This window comes from Vicugna pacos, chromosome 3 (assembly GCF_048564905.1).
Source record: "Vicugna pacos chromosome 3, VicPac4, whole genome shotgun sequence".
Classification (NCBI taxonomy): Eukaryota; Metazoa; Chordata; class Mammalia; order Artiodactyla; family Camelidae; genus Vicugna; species Vicugna pacos.
Genome location: NC_132989.1, coordinates 21,579,117 through 21,599,058, shown reverse-complemented (window position 1 = coordinate 21,599,058; position 19,942 = coordinate 21,579,117). Strand labels below are relative to the sequence as shown.

Below are 19,942 nucleotides of genomic sequence, written 5' to 3'. Positions count from 1 at the left end.
ATGACATCAGAGAAGGGACACAGGTGCCTGGGACACAGATGCATGGAGGTAGGGGGTGGGGTGGGAGCAGCCTAGACACCTGCTGAAGGCTCAGTCCTGTGCCAGTGGGTGGGTGTGTGGGAGGGGGAAGCAGCAGATGGACGGGGTCGGGGTGGGGGCAGGGATGCTGAGTCGGCTCTGAAGCCCAAGGTGACTGGAGAATCTGCCAGGAAGAGGAAAGTGTGAAGGAGAGGAAAGGACAGGAGGGAAGGTGAGCTGTGGTGCAGGAGAAACTAAGGCAGACGGGGTGGGGGCGGGGAGGAAGGTGGTGGGGGTGGGGCGACTGACAGAGAATGGTTAGGTGTGTTGGCTCTGGGGTTGGCAAGAACTGTCATTTAGTTTCGTCAGCTGCAAACCAGGCTACAAATAGCGCCTACCCTGAGAACCTCTAGTCCTCCACCCCTAGAACCTGAACTTCATTTTGGCCCAGCAGCCAGGTAGCCATCCGCAAGTACCGTAATCGCTGTTGGGCCCAGGAATGGTAGCTTATGAAGGCTCCCGGGGCTGTCTTCCCACCCACTCTAGTTTTTTCTAACCACACATTCCATTTTTTTCTCTAAGCAATGGTCACCTTTTCCTCTGGCCCCAGGTCTATAGGCCTGCTTGGTAGGGGCTCCAAGAATATATATTGAAAAGAAGACGTGAACAATAAATGTCAATACAGGTGCATTGCTCAGTAATTACACCATGGCTGACTTAATGTCAGCAAACATTTCTGGAGCATCCACCCTGTGCTTAGAAAATAAGACCCAGTCCCTGCCCTCATGATCTCACAGATCAGTGGGTAGAGCTCAAGGTGGCAGTGAGTGTTACCTGGGTGACCTTAGGGGCGTCCCCAGAGCAAGGCCCAGAGGAAAAAGTGGCCAACGCTTGGAGGAAAACTTGTGTGTGTTAGGCTGGGTTGGGGAGCCAGCCCCCGGGGCCTTCTGAAGCAGGCCCTTCCAGGACTCAACAGTGAGTAAAGTCCTTGTGGCTGGTTACTCGGCAGCCAGGCCGGAAGCGAAAGCCTGTAATTAACAAGCTGGCGCTCACACAACCACATGTCAGCGCACCCAAGTGCTGGGATAGCTGTCTGTCAGTCGGAGCTGCTGGTGGAATTTTTTAGACAGCTGGGCTCAAGCCGGGAAATGAATATAAGTTACATTTCTATGCATCGCTGTTCGTGGTGGTAAAAAAAATTAATCAGTGACATAGCTGTGACACATACTCATTTAAGAGTCTACAGAGAAATGTTCATTTGTCAGAGGCAGCCAAGAAGAGATTATGTGTCAGCCGGGGAGGGGTGAAATATTTATACAATGGCTAGTAAACACCGGTGTGTAAGGGGGTCAATTGATTGTGTCAGTGGCCACATGACAAATGCACCATTGAGCAGCCGTGGGCACTACCCCTGTGCCCGGGGGGCTCCATTCCAATGACAAATACACAACGTGTTACTGTTAATGCTCCCCACCGACCACCCGCTCAGCCCTCTTTGCCGGCTGGGCGAACACAGATTGCTAGGAAGTAGAACTCCCATGGAAGCTGCCTACCCCCAACATCATTAAGTTGAACTCCAAGTTGGTAAATTACTCCCCAAATGCCAAAACAGCTGCAAAAAACCATTTCTTTCTGTGTGTGCTGTTTTTTAAAACTTCATGTTTCTGAATTTCAGAAGGCCTGCAAAATGATTGACCTTGTTCCCTGCCTCCACCAAGACGGTAGACCAGCATTCCCAACACAGACCTCGCCCTGCCCCAGGCTCCACACCCTGTGTGCTGGTCAGGGGTCCTCATTCAGCCAGCCCTGTGGCTGATTTGACCTCCTTTGCTGTTCTCACAGCTGAGGCCAAGGCCCAGTTTGTTCCCCAGTTGCAATAAGAGGTCCCTGTCCCTTCAAAGGCACAGTGGGCTTTCTGGGCCTGGACCCCTCTCCCCACCTGCCATTTCTTAAGGGGACAGTAGTCTGGTTGAGATTATCTGTCATCCATAGGCAGAAGACCCCTGCCTCTTGGCCCTTTCCAGGGGCAGCCTACCTGGAGCTGCGAGATTAGTCATCTGGCTTCCCAGAAAGAGAAGCACACCATGTGACCATTGGCCACATCATATCAGCAACGACCACTACTAGTTATTGAGCCCTGATCACGTGGCAGGCCCCAATGTCCAGCAGCCTACGTGCATTATTTCTTTGAATCTTAACACAACCCTTGAGGTAGGTCTAATTATCAGCTCAGTTGTATAGGCAAGGAAACCAAAACCCAGAGAAGTAGCTTGTCTAAGGCCCATAGTCACACAGATGGAGTCGGGATTCCAACCAGGTAGGACTCTGGAACGTAGCCTTGTTGGTCCTTGCTCACCTGTCTGACCATGTTGGAGCTATGTGTCCAACATGGTTAAACCTGAAAAGCTCAATCCCTGAGATTAATCTACAAGATTAATTCATAACTCTAGAAGATAGTAAACTTCTGGAGGCAGGGGCTCTGTGCCAGACTCTGCTCACAGCATTCACTCCAGAAAAACACAGCTGATCTAAACTCATCCTAAGTGGGTCAGGTAGAGTCACTCCCAGTGTCCCCCACCATCCCAGCTCAGAAACGTACAGCTTGTCGCCCCTCTGGGGACTGAGAGAGGCCCCCCCCTCCCCTGCACCCGCTCCCAGCCCCGAGTCTGTTGCCAGTTGCTGTGATGCCCCTATTATTCCTGCAACAGCATCCAACATCCAACATCATCATTTGACTTGGGAGGGGATGACACCCTGAGAAAACAGTTGCAGATGAGATTTCACACATATCTGTGAATGTGGAGATTACAGATAGGCACACACTGCAGCTTGTTTTTACTTTTTAAAATGAGATGCCTCCTTTCCAAAGTGGTACTCCACTTCGGATTTCTCACTGCAAAACTGTTAGTAATGGTAATATTAATGACAGCGATAATAATACAGATTGCATTTATTGAGTATTATATGCGTAAATTATGTTTATTATATGTTTTGTGTATTCTTTTGTATGATCCTCAGAACAATCCCATTTTACAGAGAAAATTGAGAATCAGAGAAATGATGTAATTTGCCTAAGGACACATGGGTGGTAGGAGCTGGGATTTGAACCCAGATGTACCATCGGCAGAGCCCCTGGACTCTGGCCCATTAAGGACTGAGTTCAGTCCTACTGCGTAGTCGAGGTTCCACTCAGCCCAGACCCCCACCCCCACCCTGCTTCAGCCATACTGATCATCTCTAGCACCGTAGCTGGTCTTGCTCTCTTTTGCCTCTGGGCCTTTGCAGATGATGTTTCCATTATCTAGAAGAGCTTCCTTCTGCTTGCTCTTAAAGAGGTATCTCACTGGGGACCAGTGAGGGGAAGCTTTGGCTCTCGCATCTTATCCCATACACAAACTGCCCCTGACCCCCAGCCTCAAATTCTCCCCCAAGCTCGGCCAAGAGTGCCCCGGAGGCCCCTACCCACATCCCCGCAGCCTGCAAGGCTGGCTGCAAGGGTCCAGGACAAGAAGTGACTGGGAACACAATGTCCCCAGTGCCAGTCCCATCCTCCACACAGCCTCCACAGCATCTTAACATAGACCTGACTGGCTCATGACCAGGCCATACACCCCTCTCCAGCACTGCCCAAGCTTCATCTCTCTTTTCTCCTCCAGCAAACTGTCTCATTTATGGCATCTCTGACAAGGTGTCGTTCTCTCTTGCCTCTGGCTCTTTCTGCTTGGAACATGCTCCCTTCTTTCTCTGCTGCCTTCCCCCTACTCATCTTTCAAGATTATCTTGGGTGCCCTTTCCTCCAGGAAGCCTTCCCAGGTTCCCCCAGCCTGGGCTAGCTCTTCCAGAGCAGGAGATTGCCCAGACTGTCCACTGTGGTACTTATCTCACTGGGCACAGAGGAAGGCCTCAGTGAAAGTTTGTCAAATGAATGTGTGAGTGAATGAGTGAGCTGGGAGTGCAGGGAGCCATGGAAGAGGGAGATCTCTATCAGTCCCTGACTTCAAGGAAAAGGTTCTGGAGGTTTGGGGTCTGAGAAGGAGCCTCAGTTAAGCCATGGATAGCCTAAGAGTAGGCGTTAAAGTCAGATTGTTCAAACAGACCAGCATCATGGCCTGGATCTGAAGAGCCTGTGTAACTCCAGGCCATTACTTCTCTGAGCTTTGGCCACCTCATCTGCATCATGAGGGCTAATAAGGTGGCATTGGAAGTTAAATGATACCATCATTCAAGTTGTGTATGTGTGTGGCCAACAGCGATTTGCTGGTGTTGCTGCAGCCATCAAGAGCCCGGATTGGGCAGAAGAGCAGAAAGGGTTTGTGCTGTGGAGGCTATTCCAGGATCCCGGGCAAGGATAATTAAGAGCCATGGACTATCAGAAACCCATATCCTGGGCCCGGCTCTGGCCCACACAGGCTGTGTGACCTCAGACAATATTCTTCCCTCTCTGAGTCTTGGTTTTCTCCTCTACAAAATAAGGACATTCATTTTCTTCCCAGTAACTACTCAATAGGATTATTGTGGGAGATCATACGAGATAATATACGTGAAAAGGCTTTGAAATTCATGCAGGGCTGATAAATGCAAGGGATTACGCTTATCTGCAGGCAGTTTGTAGGCGCTTAATTATTAGTCAGCATTCACAGGCACCGAAGCTTTGGTGTAGCCCTGCGAATGTTCCCTTGGTTGCCCCTTAAAGGGCAGGGCCCTGTGGAGAAACTGAGGCTGGGTTGTCAGCATGCGTCCAGAGGCCACTGGCAGTGGAGGGTGGAGTGGAGAGGTGGCACTGAGATGCGACAGCACTGGTGGATCCCCCTCCCCGGCCTTGGGTCTCCATCCACCCTCGCAGAGGTGGGAGTCTGCGGGAAGGGAGCAGAAATTCCTTGGCTTCTGGTGTGCAGTGCTTCAGATGCTGCCAGGGGCAGCTCTTCCTGGTTTGCTCCTGGCAGCTCCTCAGGCTGGAGGAGCTGGAGATGGGCAGCAGCGGGCAATGACTCGGCATTTGCTAGGCTGGGCTGGCTGGTGAGGGGAGAGGGGCGCCCAGCTTTACAGTGTCTGCAGACTCAGAGCTGTGTTCTTTGGAGGGAGGAAGGGGGCCGAGCCCTGGGCGCCCAGGGCCAGGCCTGCCCTCAGGAGCTCAGAGCAGACCCTACTCTTCATCAGGGAGGGGCAAACCAAAGGTGAAAGGGCCCAGCCAGAGGGGTGTCCCCAGGAGCCAAGGCGTGGCCTGGAAGTGCTATGGAGGAAGGAGATGGAAGGAAGAGGGGTTGGAGAGGAAAGATCAGAGGTCCTTCCTCTGAAGATGAGGAAGGAGGGTCAGTGGGAGGGACTAAAACAGAAACGTGTGGAATCCTGGTACTATCCATCCAAGTATATACTCTTTCAAAATATTTCTTGAGCACCTACTACATGCTGGGTAACTGAAGACAGAACAGTAAACAAGAAAGAGCTGTCCCTGCCCTTGTGGAGTTTAGTCTAACAAAGGAGACAGATGCCAAACATGTCCATTTCCCAGGGGAAGTACAGGTGGTTTATGTAGGGGAAACAAGAGGCTCCATGCAGCCTCTGCAGCTGGAAGGCTTTTCCTGAGAAGTGAGGTTTGAGCTGCGGCTGGAAGGAGTCAGCCAGGATGGACTGGATTCAATTCAACAAATATTTACTGATCATCCACTTTTGAAAAACCAATAGACCAAGTTAGAGTTTGAATGGAAAAGTGTCCCAGGAAGAAGGAACTGCATGTGTGAGGGCAGAGACAAGAGGGGCCAAGTATGTTTACAGGAGCCCCAGGGAGCTGGGAGTGCAAGGAACAGGACAGGTGAGCGACAAGGTGGGAACAGAAGACACACCCAGGCCATGGAGGGCACTGGAGGGTCACCCCAGGACAACAAATCAGATGCTCAGATTTGTGTGTTTGAAAGTCCCCTCTCAAGGACCCACTGGCACCAGGGCAGAAGCAAAGTTGAGTGTGGGAGATTCTGTCTCACATTGTGTGACATCAGGCTGAGAATGAAGGCAGGGGAGGGTGTATCCAGGCTGCATGTCTAAGGAGCTGTCAGACTGAATGTGTCTGTCACTGACCCAATGCAGGAGCGACTGAATATGTGTGTCTGCCTCACGCCTCCTCACACCTTTATTAGCGTCGGTGAGCTGGCCGTGTATTAACAAGAGTCCTCACGTGGGCCTGGTGCCTCTGTCCATTTGAGTTTCACAAGAGATCTGTCCAGGAAGCAGAGCCAGCACTCCTACTCCCATTTTACAGATAATGATATTAATAACCATAGCTGACACGACTGAGTGTTTACTGTGTGAATACCGTGTGCATACACCACCTCATTAAATATCCTGTCACCACCTCCATTTTACAGAAAAATAATTGCCCAAGGGCACACAGCTTGTAAATAGCAGAGGTGGGACCAGACCCCTGTTCCCTTGACCTCCTTGTCCTTGTCCCAGGCCATCTCAGCCTCTCCTGCCTCTTTTCATCTCTTCCCATGGAGCTGCAAAGCTGCCAAGAGACCAGTAACCTGGTACTGCTAGAAACAGCCCCATCTCCTGAGCTCAAATGGTGAACTTTGCCCCTTCTTACCCATACCCCTATACCCCGGCTGCACCCCGCCTTGCAGGGCTGTGCTCCTGAAATCCTGAGCATCTGTTGCCTGAATGCTGCAGGCCCCTGTCCACAGCAAGCACTGGTGCTTACCTCAATCTTTCCAGAGCAGAGACTCCTCCCGCCTCCCTCTCAGAGCCTCACTTGGTCAGAACAGCCAGGGGAGGCAGGATCGATGTGCAAAGAACTCAGTAATAATCCTTGAGCAGGCAGCCAGGCTTCTGTATAAAGACAGATTAAAAACTCATCGGGCTGAGATGAGGAAATAATTCAGACTGTTGGCCACAGTGGGAAAGCCTGGGGCTGCAGGTGCTGGTGGTGACACGCGGGAGGGGGTGCCAAGGATGGGAGCAGCTCCTGGTCTCAGGAATCTGCACCCCACACACACCTTAGTCTCACCCCCAGATCCACCTTTCTTTGCTGCCTGCCTTGAAGCGAAGGCTGACAAATCCCAGTCCCTGAGGGAGCAGTGAGGGGGAGGCAGGCTGGGGGAAACCGAGAGCAGTTGCTGCCTAGTTCCACACCCGTGTTTATTTCCTCCACAGCACTGAAATTATTTTGCTCATTTATTTGTTTACTTGTGTGCTGTCTGTCTCCTCACCTAGACCATAAGCCCCTCGAGGCCGGGAACCTGTGGGTCTTCGGTACACTGTAGTTATCCCAGCCCTCAGCACACAGTAGGGATTTCTCAACTGTGAAGTGAATGAATGCATGGGTTGGAATCCTGGCTTTTGCCACCCACGTCTAGCGGTATAACCTCTCTGGGCCTCCATTCCCTTAGCTGAAAAATGGTCACGGTAGTATCCTCCAAAGATCTCAGCCAAGCGCCTGGCTTTTAGTAAGCTCTCCATGATTTTGTAAACTGATTAGGGAAGAAAATGGAAACCGTGTCTGACGCGAGAGGAGCCATCAGGGGGCGCCCTTGCGCAAGGCGCTCGGCGTGCTGCGCGCTCCGCAGGCTCGGGGGTGAGCGCATCCAAAGCAGCCCCCACTCTCCCGCCCCCAGTTTTGGGGGGTTACCTCCTCCCCTATCCGTCCCGTTCACACGCCCACCCCGACTCCGGCGCGCGTCCCGGCTCCAAGGACCGTCTCCGCAGCCCTGTGCCCCCTCCCCCACGCCCGGCCCAGACTCCTTCCGCCTACGCGGCCCCATATGCTGGGAAGAACCTCCCACTCCCCATCTGTCGAGCCACTTTCTTGCCCCGTTCTCGGCTCCGCGGCCGTCCCCTCCTCCGGGAAGGCGGTCGTGATTGAGGGGAGGCGAGCCGACGTCGCTGGACAAGTGCCCACCCCCTCAACCACCAGGCTTTGGGGAAATGCCCGCTGCCCTGTGCAGACGACCCCCCGGGCCAATTCCGAGCGTCGAGTCAGGATGTGCGAACAGATGCAAGCGAGAACTCTGTGCACTTGAGACCGGTGGGCAAACCTGCCGAGGCAGGGTGTGGGAGCGCCGAGAAGGACCCGCTTGTGTCGTACCGGCTGGCGGGGGTGGAGGGAGAGTGTGGGGTGGTCGGGTACGGACTGCTCCGCAGGCCCTGCAGCACGCGGGTGCCAGATCCCGGGGTCACAGCTTCGTCGCGCACAGCTAAAGGACCCCTGGCGGGCGCGCAGCCAGGAAGGGAGCCGCAGTCACCAGGGGTGGACGCAGGGCCCTGGGAGCACTGTGCGGAGGCGCACAGCCTGCTTTTCTCGCCTGAAGGACTGGTTTCATTTCGCAGATTGATTATTGCTGTGCGTGTGTGTGTGTGTGTGTGTGTTTGTGTGCGCGCGCGCGCGTGTGTGTGTTTGGGCGTTGTTGGTTTTTTTTTAAAAATGTACCTTGCTTGTCTAATGAATGTTTGATTGCACCTACATCCGGAGGCTGTTTAAATGAAAGGTGAAGGCACTGAGACGGAAATAAATAAATAAAGGATCGTTCCCTCTCCCTGGGCAACCCCCTCCTCCCCAACAACGACTCTCCATCCACAGCTGTTTTCTGAAGCCCATGCCCTCGCGGAAGAATTCTGTTCCTGTTTGAATGTTCCCATGTAAATGATGCTGCTCTCCGGAGGAAATCACACCCTTCAATCGGTCACTCTCAAGGCTTTTATTAAGGGTGTGAGGGGGAGATGAATGAGGAGCGGGAAGCTCTGCAGGAGAGGAGGGAGACCTTCCTCTCTGGCCTGAAAGTGGGCTGAGGGTCTGCTCACTGATTGAGCCAATGGTCCTCTCTGTGCTTGGTGGAGTGCTGGGAGCCCTGGACTGGTGAACACAGGCACAGGTTACTGCCAATGTCATCAGTTCAGTTCATCAGCTGTTAGTTTAGCATCCAAGGACTTTTGACCCTGGGGAGTTGACTTAACCTCTGAGAGCCACAGTTACCTCACTTGTAAAATGGAGATAATAAGCATGTTTGTCTCATAGATGTGTGGAGAGGATACAATGAGTTGGTGCATGTAAAGTCTTAGTCCTGTGCCTGGCCCAAAGCAAGCACTCAATAAATGTCATCTGTTATCATTATCTACTGTATAGGTAGCGGTGTAGGGGCTGTGAGAAGGCAAAGGGGAGGAGAACAGACTTAGATGTTTATTAGAAGGTGGATCCAAAGGGCATCCTTCTTACAGGTAGAACGTCTGAGTTTGGGCTCTGTCTTCTTCATTCTCACAGGTAACTGCAGATGCCAGGCTCTGTTCTCTGTTCTGCGGATACAATGCTGAGACAGGTAGACCTGGCCTCTGTGCATAGACAGCTCATCTAATAGGTCCATAAACAGGCTCTTATGAGGGTAGGGTGGCAGACAGAGGCTGCCATGGTTGCTCAGAGCAGGGGTGCCACCCTAACTGACTTCCTAGAGGAAGGCAATTTAGCCAGTCAAGGGTGTGGTCATTAGGGGTGAGGGGTGTGTGAGTTGTGGGAAGGAGAATGTTCTAGGCATATGAAACTGCCTGATGGAAGGCACAGAGTTTAGGAGAATGAGCTCAGGGCCAGCTGTGGACCTGAAATTCCAATCTCTTATGGTAAGTAGAGAAACAGCTTTGGAATTGGATACCTGGCTTTGAATTCTGGGTCTGCTGTTTACTAGCTGTGTGACCTTGGTCAAGTTCTTTAACCTCTCTGTGCCTGTTTCCTTCTCTGTAAAATGGGTATATTTATAATAAGGGGTTAATAATCCCATTTCACTGGGTTCTTGTGGAGAATGGATGAGATGACATCTGCCAAGGGCTTAACCCAGGCCTGGCATGAGGTAGTCAACAACTGTTAGGCAGTAGTAGTATTTGCTCTCGCCCAAGATTCCCAAGATTCCACCACAGTGTGGGGAGGTGAATCAGGATGGGGGGAGGGGCGCGGTTCAGATCATGAAGGACCTTATAATCCATGTTAAGGGGTTTGGACCAACCAAAGAGCAGTGGGGAACTAGTGGAGGAACAAGATCAGACCTGCAGTCGTCCTTGCCATCATTCCTGACTCGTCTCTTTCACAATCCACATCCAATTTATTAACAAATATCATCTCTACTTTCGTAAATCATCCAGCCTCTGACCACTTCTTAAGACTTCCACAGCCACCTCCCTGGTCCAAGCCATCATCATCTCTCCCCGCCTTGCTGCAGTGCCCTCCTGACTGGTCTCCCCGCTTCTACTCTTGTTCCCTTACAGTCTCTTCTCCATTGAGCTGCTAGAGGGATCCTGTTAAAATGTAAATCAAATTGTGTCACTCCTCTGCACAAACCCTCGACAGCTCCACATCTCACTCAGAGTCAAAGCCAAAGCCTTTAAGATGGCCTACAAACCCTGCAATGTGTGGCCTCCCGCCAAATCTCCCTCCTCTCTTACTCCTCTGTGCACTTCCTCAAACATGAGCTTGCCAGCGCAATCCCACCTGAGGATTTTGCACTTGCTGTTCCATCTGCCTGGAACAGCCCCAGGTGTCATTCAGGCTCACTCCCTCACTCCTTCCAGAAGTCTGTTCCAGAAGCCTGCTTCCCTCCCTCTCTTGTATAATCACAAGCCTCTCTCCTGCCCGAGAGCTTCCTTGTTTCCTTCTGCTCTTTTTCTTTCCATGACAGTTAACACTCTCTAGATGCTCTATATTTTCTTGATTATTTCTTACTGATCCCCCACTTCCCCATCTTCATTGGAATATAAGCTCCATGAGTGCGGGGGCTTTGTTTAGTTCACCGCCATCCCTCCAGCATCTGGAACAGTGGCATGGCAAAGAGTGAGCTCTTAAAACCACTTATGGACTGAGTGAATGAATGTATGAATGAATACACCAATGTGTATGCAACAGAGAAAGACCACTTGGATGCAGTGTACACAAGGATGCAGTGGAAGGGACAGTAGAGGAGGCGGGGAGGGAGGCCTTTTCGATCGTCCCAGGCAGGGGATGCCCAGCTCACATGGGCCAAGGTGGCAGAGCTAGAGAGCAGTGAGTGGTCGAGGGAGGGTGATGTTGCGCCCAGTTCTGGCTTGGGCATCTCGGTGGACTGTGGTGCCAGTGACTGAGCTGGTGAAAGAGGACCGAGTTGGGGTAAGTTTGCTATGTGAGCTTCTCTGAGCCTTGGTCGCCTCATGTGTAGAGTGGGGAGGGTTCTCCATCCCACTTTCTCCTTGCTGGGGTGGTTGTGGAGACAGAGAGAGAAAGGCAATGGCAGCCCTTTGTATAGTGCCCAGTGGGTTCCCAGATGTGAGGGAGCATTATTATTATTATTACTAGAGTTGATTGGGGAGATCTGACAGGCAAGGGAGAAGGGAACCTGCGGCAGAGCCTAATCAAATGCCAGCCTGGGTGGAAGCAAACGCCAGAAAGCACGATTCCATCGATACGTGCAGTGGGTGGTCAGGAAGGGGAGAGAACACTGTGACCTGAGCTGTCGGAGGCCGTTTGGAGGAAGGACTTGGCTGGATCCTGGAGCGAGGAGAGGGAGGACAAGTGCAGAGACTGGGGTTTGGGCAGAGGCTGGTGAGCAGAGAGGCTGCACGGTGGCTTGGTGACTTGGGGGTCCGCAGGGACCCTGATGACCACCACTGGACTTCCTCCTCCCCACCTCCACCTCCAAATGAAAGAGTAGCAGCAATCCTCAGGTGGGGGAAGAAGGCAAACCTTGGGTGATCGGGCAGGGGCCCCTGAGTGTGGCCAGAGGTGGCAGTCTGCCTCTGCTGTGAAGCCTGGCCCATTTTGCTTACTCACGCACATCCAGGGAGCCACGTACAGTGGGGAACACGAGTTTCACTCTCCAGTTTCTCCAACACCTATTAAGTGCTGAGGACTTAGCTGTGATCCTGTGAGCATTCAGAATCTAGTAGGAGACAGGCATTCAGTAGGAACATTCCAGAACCCCATGAGCTAGGCATGGGCATCCTTCTCGTTTTGCAGACTCACAGATGTTAAGGTCACCCAATTGGTAAGTGGTGAGACCAAGACTTCAACTCAGGCAGTTTGGTTCCAGAGCTCTGGTTTGTAACCACTGACCACACTGCCCATGGTCAGAGAGTCAGCGATCAGGGGCTGACAGGTGATGGGGGACAGACATATGCAATCCTGTCACCAGATCCCTGTGATCTTGGACTCCTGGAGGGGTTACCAGAGAGAACTTAGGAACCTGGGGGAAGAGAAGGAGCCCCTTAGAGCAAAAAGAGGATTTTGGGGAGAGGCCCACTGGTGGACACAGCTCAGTTCATTCTGTCTTTCATTCATTTGTTCTACAATGCTAATTTCGTGCCTACTATGTTCCAGGCACTGTGTGAGATGGCAGTAGGTAGGAGATTCATTTATGATTTCACTGGACAACCTATTATGTGCCAGCCACTGTGCTAAGCTGTGGAGGTACAATTGGAAGAAAACAGACAAATCTCCTGCCCTCTTAGAGCTTATATTCTAGTGAGGAGACAGAAAACAAACACGATCAATCAGTTTAAAAAGTGTGTAGTATGATAGTGATAAATGATAAAGAGAAAAAGAATTAATGGCTACATGAGGCTGAGATTTTGGAAAAGGTGGCCAGGGGAGACCTCAGTGACATGAGGCGAGAAAGACAGGCTGGGGTCAGGGCATGCAGGCCAGGCCTATTGGCTTCCATTAAAAAAAAATTTTTTTTAATTGAAAATACTATGGAAGGTCAGTGGAATTTTTCTGTTTTTATTTTTGATTTTTCTTTCATTGGCAAGATTTTATTAAGCTGTTCTCTTGGGATCAGCACCTGTGGAAGGAGGCAGGCCTGGGCAGAGAGAGGCTGAGATGGGACCCCAGCCCAAGGACAGCCTGGGCTGAGCTGACAGAGAGCTCTACAGATGGAATGGCCCTTTCGAGCTGGGCTGTTGGCTGGTCCTTCATGTCCTCCATCAGTCAGTTCTTGGATTTGGAGACCCCAGGAGGGGGCATGGCCTTGAACCGTGTTCTCTGCAGTGGAGGCAGTCCCTGGAGGGGCTGGTAGCTGTCCGCCTGCAGCTCTCCAGCTCCTGGGCTAACCGGCCCTTCGCTAAAGGGAGGTCTGGCTGGCAGTTCATTTCATTTCTCCAGGCCTTTCTCTTTTGACCATCATAATATTTATTCAGTGGAGGTTTTTATTGATCAATGATATCATCTGATTCACATGTAATTTTTTTTTAAATCACTGGTTTTCACGGATGGAGATTAGATCCAGGGTGGGGCACAGGGCAGGGTGAGGTAGGGTGACAAATTCAGAGGCTGAGGCAGCTGGGAGTCTGATCAGGGTCTTATATGAAGCAAGGGAAGGGGAGACTCTGTGTGGCTCAGCTGGGCTCTGCACCTACGCACCCTACACCCTACAGAATCGACATCCAGTCACCTTGCAACCTGCATGCTGTCCCCAGACCACCCTGCACCCTGAGCCACAGGATGATGGTGGGGTTAAGTCCTCGGGAGGCCAAGTGAGCTGCGGCCAGGCTTGAATTCCTTAAGTCCAGAGCCCCACCTCTGTGGACACCTGTTTCCCAGCTTCTATATTTCCCCCTTTATTTCTCTTTCATTCTTCCCTCTGTTTGCTAGATGAGATTCCTTTAAAGAAAATTCTTACGTTCTTTTAGCCGATTGACAGAAGAGGAGATGTGTCTGCACGGATGCGGGTGGCTGGCAGCTCCTGGGCCCTGTGAGGGCATCAGAGACCTGCCCCATCCAAGATGGGGAGCAGATGGGCAAACGGGAGGAAAGGTTGGAGCAGATGATTCTCCTGCCTTGAGCAGAGGGGGTTTGGGGTATAGGGGTGGGGGCTAGATTTCCTTAGGTGGATGATGGAGTCAATCTAGCTTTTAGCTTCCAGGGTATGGGGTACCTGGTCTTCAACCTTGCAGAGGTCTTGGGTGACTGGTCAACCCAGGCAGCTATTTCTCACCCTCACCAGATGGGGGAGCCAGCATCTCACCCCACCCTGCCTCACACTCCACTATACCAGGGAAAGTCAAACTGTGTAAGGGTGGGACAGACCCCCTCCAAACTGACGGGCCCAGCTGCAGAATGACCTGTTCTCAAACCAGTTTGTGAGTGGTAAGTGTTTGTTCCCACTGCCAGGAATGTGTGTTGTGTGTACGTGTGTGTACGTCTTCTGTGTGTGTATGTGAATAGAAGACCACCAGTTGCAAGCTGAGGTTCCTGCTGCATCAAATGCAGGGATTCCAGAGCCCCAGTCAAAGGCCGGCTTCTTTGGGGAGCAGCAAAGAGGAAGAGGGGAGGAGTTCTTAAAGTGCCCCTGGAGGCATATGGCCCTTGCACGGCCTGAGGCTGCCAGCTGGGGGCGCCGAACCAAGTATGCCGGCATCATCCCTACAACTTTCAGACCATCCAAACCCTGGCTGCCCCTTCTACTAGAGAGGTGTCAGTGTGAAGAGGGAGAATTTGCTCTATCAAGTGTGACCTGGGGTTGGTGATGAATACCAGAGATGGTAGGACCAGCTAGAATAACATGTCACACGGTGGGCTGCATTCGGGAATGCTGGATCGGGTAACCAGCAAATTGAAAGGCTGCTTCATACTATAATGGTTAAAGTAAAAGGGAATTATCTCATGCCTTTCTTTTCGTCTATCAAGGTGTCAGCGTATGCTAATTACCTGGCAGAGACTTCAACGGGAAGAGGAAGAACAACTATTATATTTCTGAGGAAAGATTTATCTTGCGTTATTGGCGCCAGTTGGAGAAGGAGGTGGGGGTGGTAGGAGGTCAGAGAGGCAAAGTGTTCCTTGACTTGAATGGAATTGAAATGCCTTTGAACTGAGGCTTCTCTCCTAAGATTAGAAATAATAAGCCTTGTTGGGAGAGGCTTTGCTCTGAGCCCGCGGCCAGGGGAGGGGGCAGGAGGGGCCGCGGACCCCCACTTCCTAGCATCTGACGGGAGGGGTCAGGCCAGGTGCAGCTGACTGCGGAGGGCACGTGAGACTCCTCCACTCACTGATTGATGACTCGCTGATTGATTACGTTAATGGAAGTAGAGGATGGGGGGTAAGAAATGTGGGCTTGGGGCCAAGCAGCCGTGAGTTTTAAATCCTGGCTCCACCACCTCCTAACTGTGGTTGATGACACATCGCTCCATCTTCCAGAGCCTCTGTTTCCTCATCTGCAGGGGAAATAATGCCTCCTTTATACGGTTACTATCACAGCTAAATGGGGTCATGTAAGTGAAGGGCTCAGAGCAGCTCAATGATAGCAGCGGTGAACTTGGCTCCTCAACATATTTTCTGAGTGCCTACTGTGGTTCAAGGCCTTGGGAAAACAGGGATGAATAAGACAGACGGGGCTCTGCCCTCAAGATGCTTATCACAAAATGGAGCACTGGTACCCCCGTTGGTCCCAGAAAGTGGGAAAAGTAGGGAACAGGGTGGGCCCTCAAGCCTTATATAAAGCTGTGATCACACCATTATAATACTAACAACAGTTCGCTTGAATTGAATGCTTGACATATGTGAACTCAAAGGGAGATTTGGTGGGTAGGTGGTGGAGGCCGAAGGATGGGTCCAGGATCCGAAAGACACAAGAGGAGCTGGTCAGAGCCTACGCTCTGGAGACAAGTGCTGGGGGTCTGGTACCTCCGAGGGAGCCCATCCTCAGGGGCTGGGGGGCTGTGGGATCAGAGAAGCTGAGTTCTCATCTGTTGATCCCCTGCCAGTGTTGAATCCCAGCCATCCCCAAGCCCCTTCTGTTCGGAATCAGCGAGCTGTGGAGCATGTGAGCTGGAGAGAGGTGGCCTGGTGTGGTAGCAGGAGTGCAGGCCAACAGATCTGGATTCAGATGCTACCTTGGACTCATTCTCTGGGTGGCCTTGGGCCAGTTTCTCACCGTTACTGTACCTCAGTTAAATAAAGATAGTAAGGCTGAACTTGGGAGCTGCTGGGCAGATTAATAAGGCCTTCACAGCCCCTGGCACACAGTAGGTACTCCCCAACAGCAGAGGTGATTATTAAAATTGGCCACTCTTGCCAGCTGGGTCTGACTCAGTGCCAGCCTCAACCCTGGTGGCCTGGCCTGGTATTTAGTGCCCCAGGGATGGCAGAGAAAGGATGCCACCAGGTAGGTGGTGTGGCAGGCAGAGACCTTGAGCAGGTAACAGCTGTCGGGGACCGGCAAATCACAGGTGTCTCAGAAACAACAGGAGTTACCCTCAGACACCAAAGAACAAACATGCAGCACAAGACGTTTTGCCAAGGCAAAGCTGTTTTGATCGTTCCCGGATGTGACACGTATCGCATGAGGAAAGAGAGCCTCTTGCACTGAGGCTGCCTAATTGACAGCCCGCAGCTCCACACAGTGGCAGTGGGCAGGGTAGGGGGAGGGGCGGGACAGCCCACCCTCCCCCTCCCCCTCCCCGCCCCCACCCCCAGGCAAGCCTTTATCAGCCTAGGCACTCTCAGCTGAGCCTCAGTGAGGGGCGGGGAAGCTCATTATTCCCGAAGCCTCCTCGGATCCAGTCCTGGCCTCCACCTCTCCAGCCCCATCCTGTACCACTCCTGGGACCCAGGTACGTGTCAGTCTAATTGAACTTCTAAACTTTGCCAAATGTGCCAGGCTGTCTGTGGCCTCCAGGCCTTTGCATATACTCTTGTCTCCGCCTTGGATTCCTCTCCTCCCTGCCCTAACATTGGCAAATGCCTTAATAACAAAAATAATAGCAGCTTACATGTGTTGAGCACTTCTTTGTGCTAACTGCGTCCCAAATACTATCTTATTTAAACCTCACAACAACCTACGAGATAAAAATAATCGTGGTTGACCTGTGGTGGGTGTCTACCATTTGCCGGGCACTAAGTACTTTGTATGTGTGAACTCACTTAATCCTTACAACTCGTGGGTTATTGTCCCTGTTTTGTGCATGAGACAACCGAGGTACAGAGTGGTCCAGTGACTCGCCCAAGGTCCCCAGCTAGAAGTAGCAGAGCCCGGGTTCCAGCTCAGGTGTTTACCACCAGGGCACATCCTTTAAGACTCAGTCCAGGTGCTTCTTCTTCCCAGAGGACTTCTCTTTCCTTAATTGGGTCTAGAGATTTCTGTGGGCTGTCACGCTCTCCATGCCAAACAGCATCCCCCTCCTGACCCCCTAAGAGCCCCTATCACCCTGTGCAGTTTGCTTGCCCGTCTGCTGCTGGACTGGAAACTCCTGACAACAGGGAGTGTGCCTGGTTCCCTGCTGTGTCCTCCGAGCCTAGCATGGTGCCTGGCACACAGCAGGGGCCATCTTCATAAATCCTGCTCAGGCGCGTTCCTGCTCTGGCTCCACCCTTTCAATCACCAGGACTGTAAAACTCCACATATGCATTAACTGGGGTCCAAGAAATTCAATCACATAAAATCTGGGTTCTCATTTTTGTCGGGTTTTTGAGAAACACTGTCTGTTTTTCCATCTATCTGAAGTGGCACAAAAAAGTAACGATGGCGAGACTTAGGCTGCACACAACTGACCCTACACTGAACTGAGGAAGTTCCAAAAAATCACAAGCAGTCACTTCCTGCCAGCCTGTTCAGTTAAGAGCTCAGCAACAGGGCACAGGACAGGAACCCACCCCCTGCCAGCCCTGCATCACCTTTTATCTGAATTTGCGTTTCTCGTGCGGAACCGTAGGAAAGGTGTCACCAAACCCATTTCGTGCCCAGCCTTGGCCACGTGCTCTGATGGTGGGGAAGCGGACAGAGGAGCTGGGGAGCCAGAGGGTGCCCAGAGAGGGTGAGGGGCTCTGGCTTCATTCCGCACATACTTTCGGCTCTGAATCCCCCACAAACAAATGCACCAGCTAACTTGCACTTGTACAGGTGTTTACTTTCCCACTGCCCAGGGTAAGTAGTTGATGGCTAACATCTTTTGTGACGATGCAGAGATAACAAGCTCTGCCCTGCTTCGGGAGGGCCTCCCGGAGGAATGGAGGAGTTGAACAGCTCAGAGTCAGATTCCTGAGGGCCTGCTGGCAGGGTTGGGCAGATCCAAGCAGGCTTGGGCAGGTCCAGGCAGGATCCTTGGAGGAGGTGGCATTTGGTCTGGCCTCTGCCTTCTTCTAGCCTTTGTCCTGTGATTAGAGGGAGCTCAGAAATGTCATATGGGCCTCAGCCTGGATTTAGCCTTTGAGCCAATGACATTCTGGGAAGAGGTTATGACAGCCTCCAGGAGAAGCAAATCCCCATCACCCCACCACCATCTCCCCCATCCACACCCCACAAAGGTATGCAGCCTGCCCAGCCTGAGTCAGGAGGTATGGGAGCCTTCCTTTCCATCCCAGTAAAATATAGATGATGACAATACCTTCCTTCCAGGCCTGTGGTGAAGATCAGATGAGAGAATGCAGGGGAAAGCGTCTTACATGCTATAAAAGGCTCTGACAAATGCTCATTATTTCTTCCTCCTCTTCTCCTGGAATTTATCAAACACTTTATGGGCCCTGGAGGTATTTTTTTGGCCTCCATTCTGCGTGGCTGTCTCTGGCCCACAATTCTCCTCTCGTCTTCAGGGGAGGCAGGGTGGCACAGTGGTTTCAGGGGGTGGGGAGGCAGGCTGGTCTGGTTTGAATCCTGGCCCTGCCTCTTCCTCGAGGCGAGGTGTGGCCTAAGGTGACTCCCACAACCTCTCTGAGCCCTTCAGCTTCCTCCTGTACAAAATGGGTGTAAACATTGAATTTAACTCATAAGGTCGATGTGAGGACTAAATGAGGTCATTTGTGCCAGGTTCTTAGGCCGGTGTTTACCACACGGTTAAGAACGTCTGCCGTGTTGTGGTGGTTTTTCTCTCTGGCAGGTGGGACTACTACATTTTGGCTGTCTAAGTGGTAATGGAAAGAGACCCCAGACATAATTTTTACAGGCGTCCTTGTCCCCAGACTCAGGAAAGGGATGGATCAGGAAGCAGATCAGGTGTTCATTCATCCAGCAAGCAGTGTCTGAGGGCCTACTTGGTGCCAGGCACCCCTAGAGCGACAGAGAGACGAAGTTATGGTCCCCATCATTGGGGTGCTCACACTGCAGTGAGGAAGATATTAATTCACTCACTGATTCAATTGTTCACTCAGTTGGTCAATTGTCACCCATTTGTGAGGGTCTCCAAGTACAGGGTCTGTGCTGGTTTCTGGGGTGGGACATGGGGCTGGGGGCCCTGAGGCCTCTGCCTCTCTTCAGTATGTCTTCTTACCTCCTGTCACTTGGCCTCAGTCTCCCCATCTGGTCGTCAAGGGGTTTCCTGAGCTGGTCCCCAAGTACCTGGCACATACCAACATTCTAGATTCCTGAGCCAGGATGGACAAATGCTGAGTGACACCCCTGTGCCTGCTCCCAGCCCACGTGCTCACTCAGGGCTCAGGCATCGACCGGCTCAGAGCTCATTAGCGACCTCGCAGCCGTCGCCGCATGTCACAGGCTCTTAAAGTCTCCATTACTGAGGCCCTCGCTCCTCTGTATTTTTAGCCCGCATCTGGAGGAGACGGCTGGCATCTCCTGCAGCTCTGCATGTCAGGTTCAGTGGTTTCGACAACTCCTCAGGCCTCTGGGCACCTGGAAGTGGTGGTGGGGGGACAGATCTGCTCCCTGAAAAAAGCTAGTGGGAGATGTGCTGGTGGGCTGGGGAGCAGGGATCCTCCCCTTCCTGTGATCCTCCAATTCCCAGGTATGGCAGAGGGAGGGCCCCCCAAACATCTAGGTTGCTCTGGAACCTGGGGGACAATGACACTGGAGTGAGGGCTGTGATGCCAACTTAGAAACAAACCCCAGGCCAGTTGCACGTCCCTGAGGACCAGCCACTAGCTCTGGCAGCAGACAGGTAGAGCAAAGCACCCAGAAGCCACCCAGCAGCGTGCAGTTATCCCACGTGGTCAGAAGAGGTTTCTGTCTGCCTGTAGGAGACAGAGCAACCCCAGCAGCCAGCC

At 52.2% G+C, this 19,942-nt stretch overlaps 1 long non-coding RNA gene across 2 annotated transcripts in view; it reads left to right on the top strand.

Annotated features, from left to right (window-relative positions):
• The first annotated feature begins 172 nt into the window (after window positions 1–172).
• The window catches only part of LOC140689429 (uncharacterized), a 76,520-nt gene continuing 56,750 nt past the window's right edge, over window positions 173–19,942 (top strand). For both annotated transcript variants that reach the window (XR_012064365.1, XR_012064364.1), the window contains exon 1: window positions 173–250. This is a non-coding gene — a long non-coding RNA (uncharacterized lncRNA). The remainder of the gene's footprint in view (window positions 251–19,942) is intronic.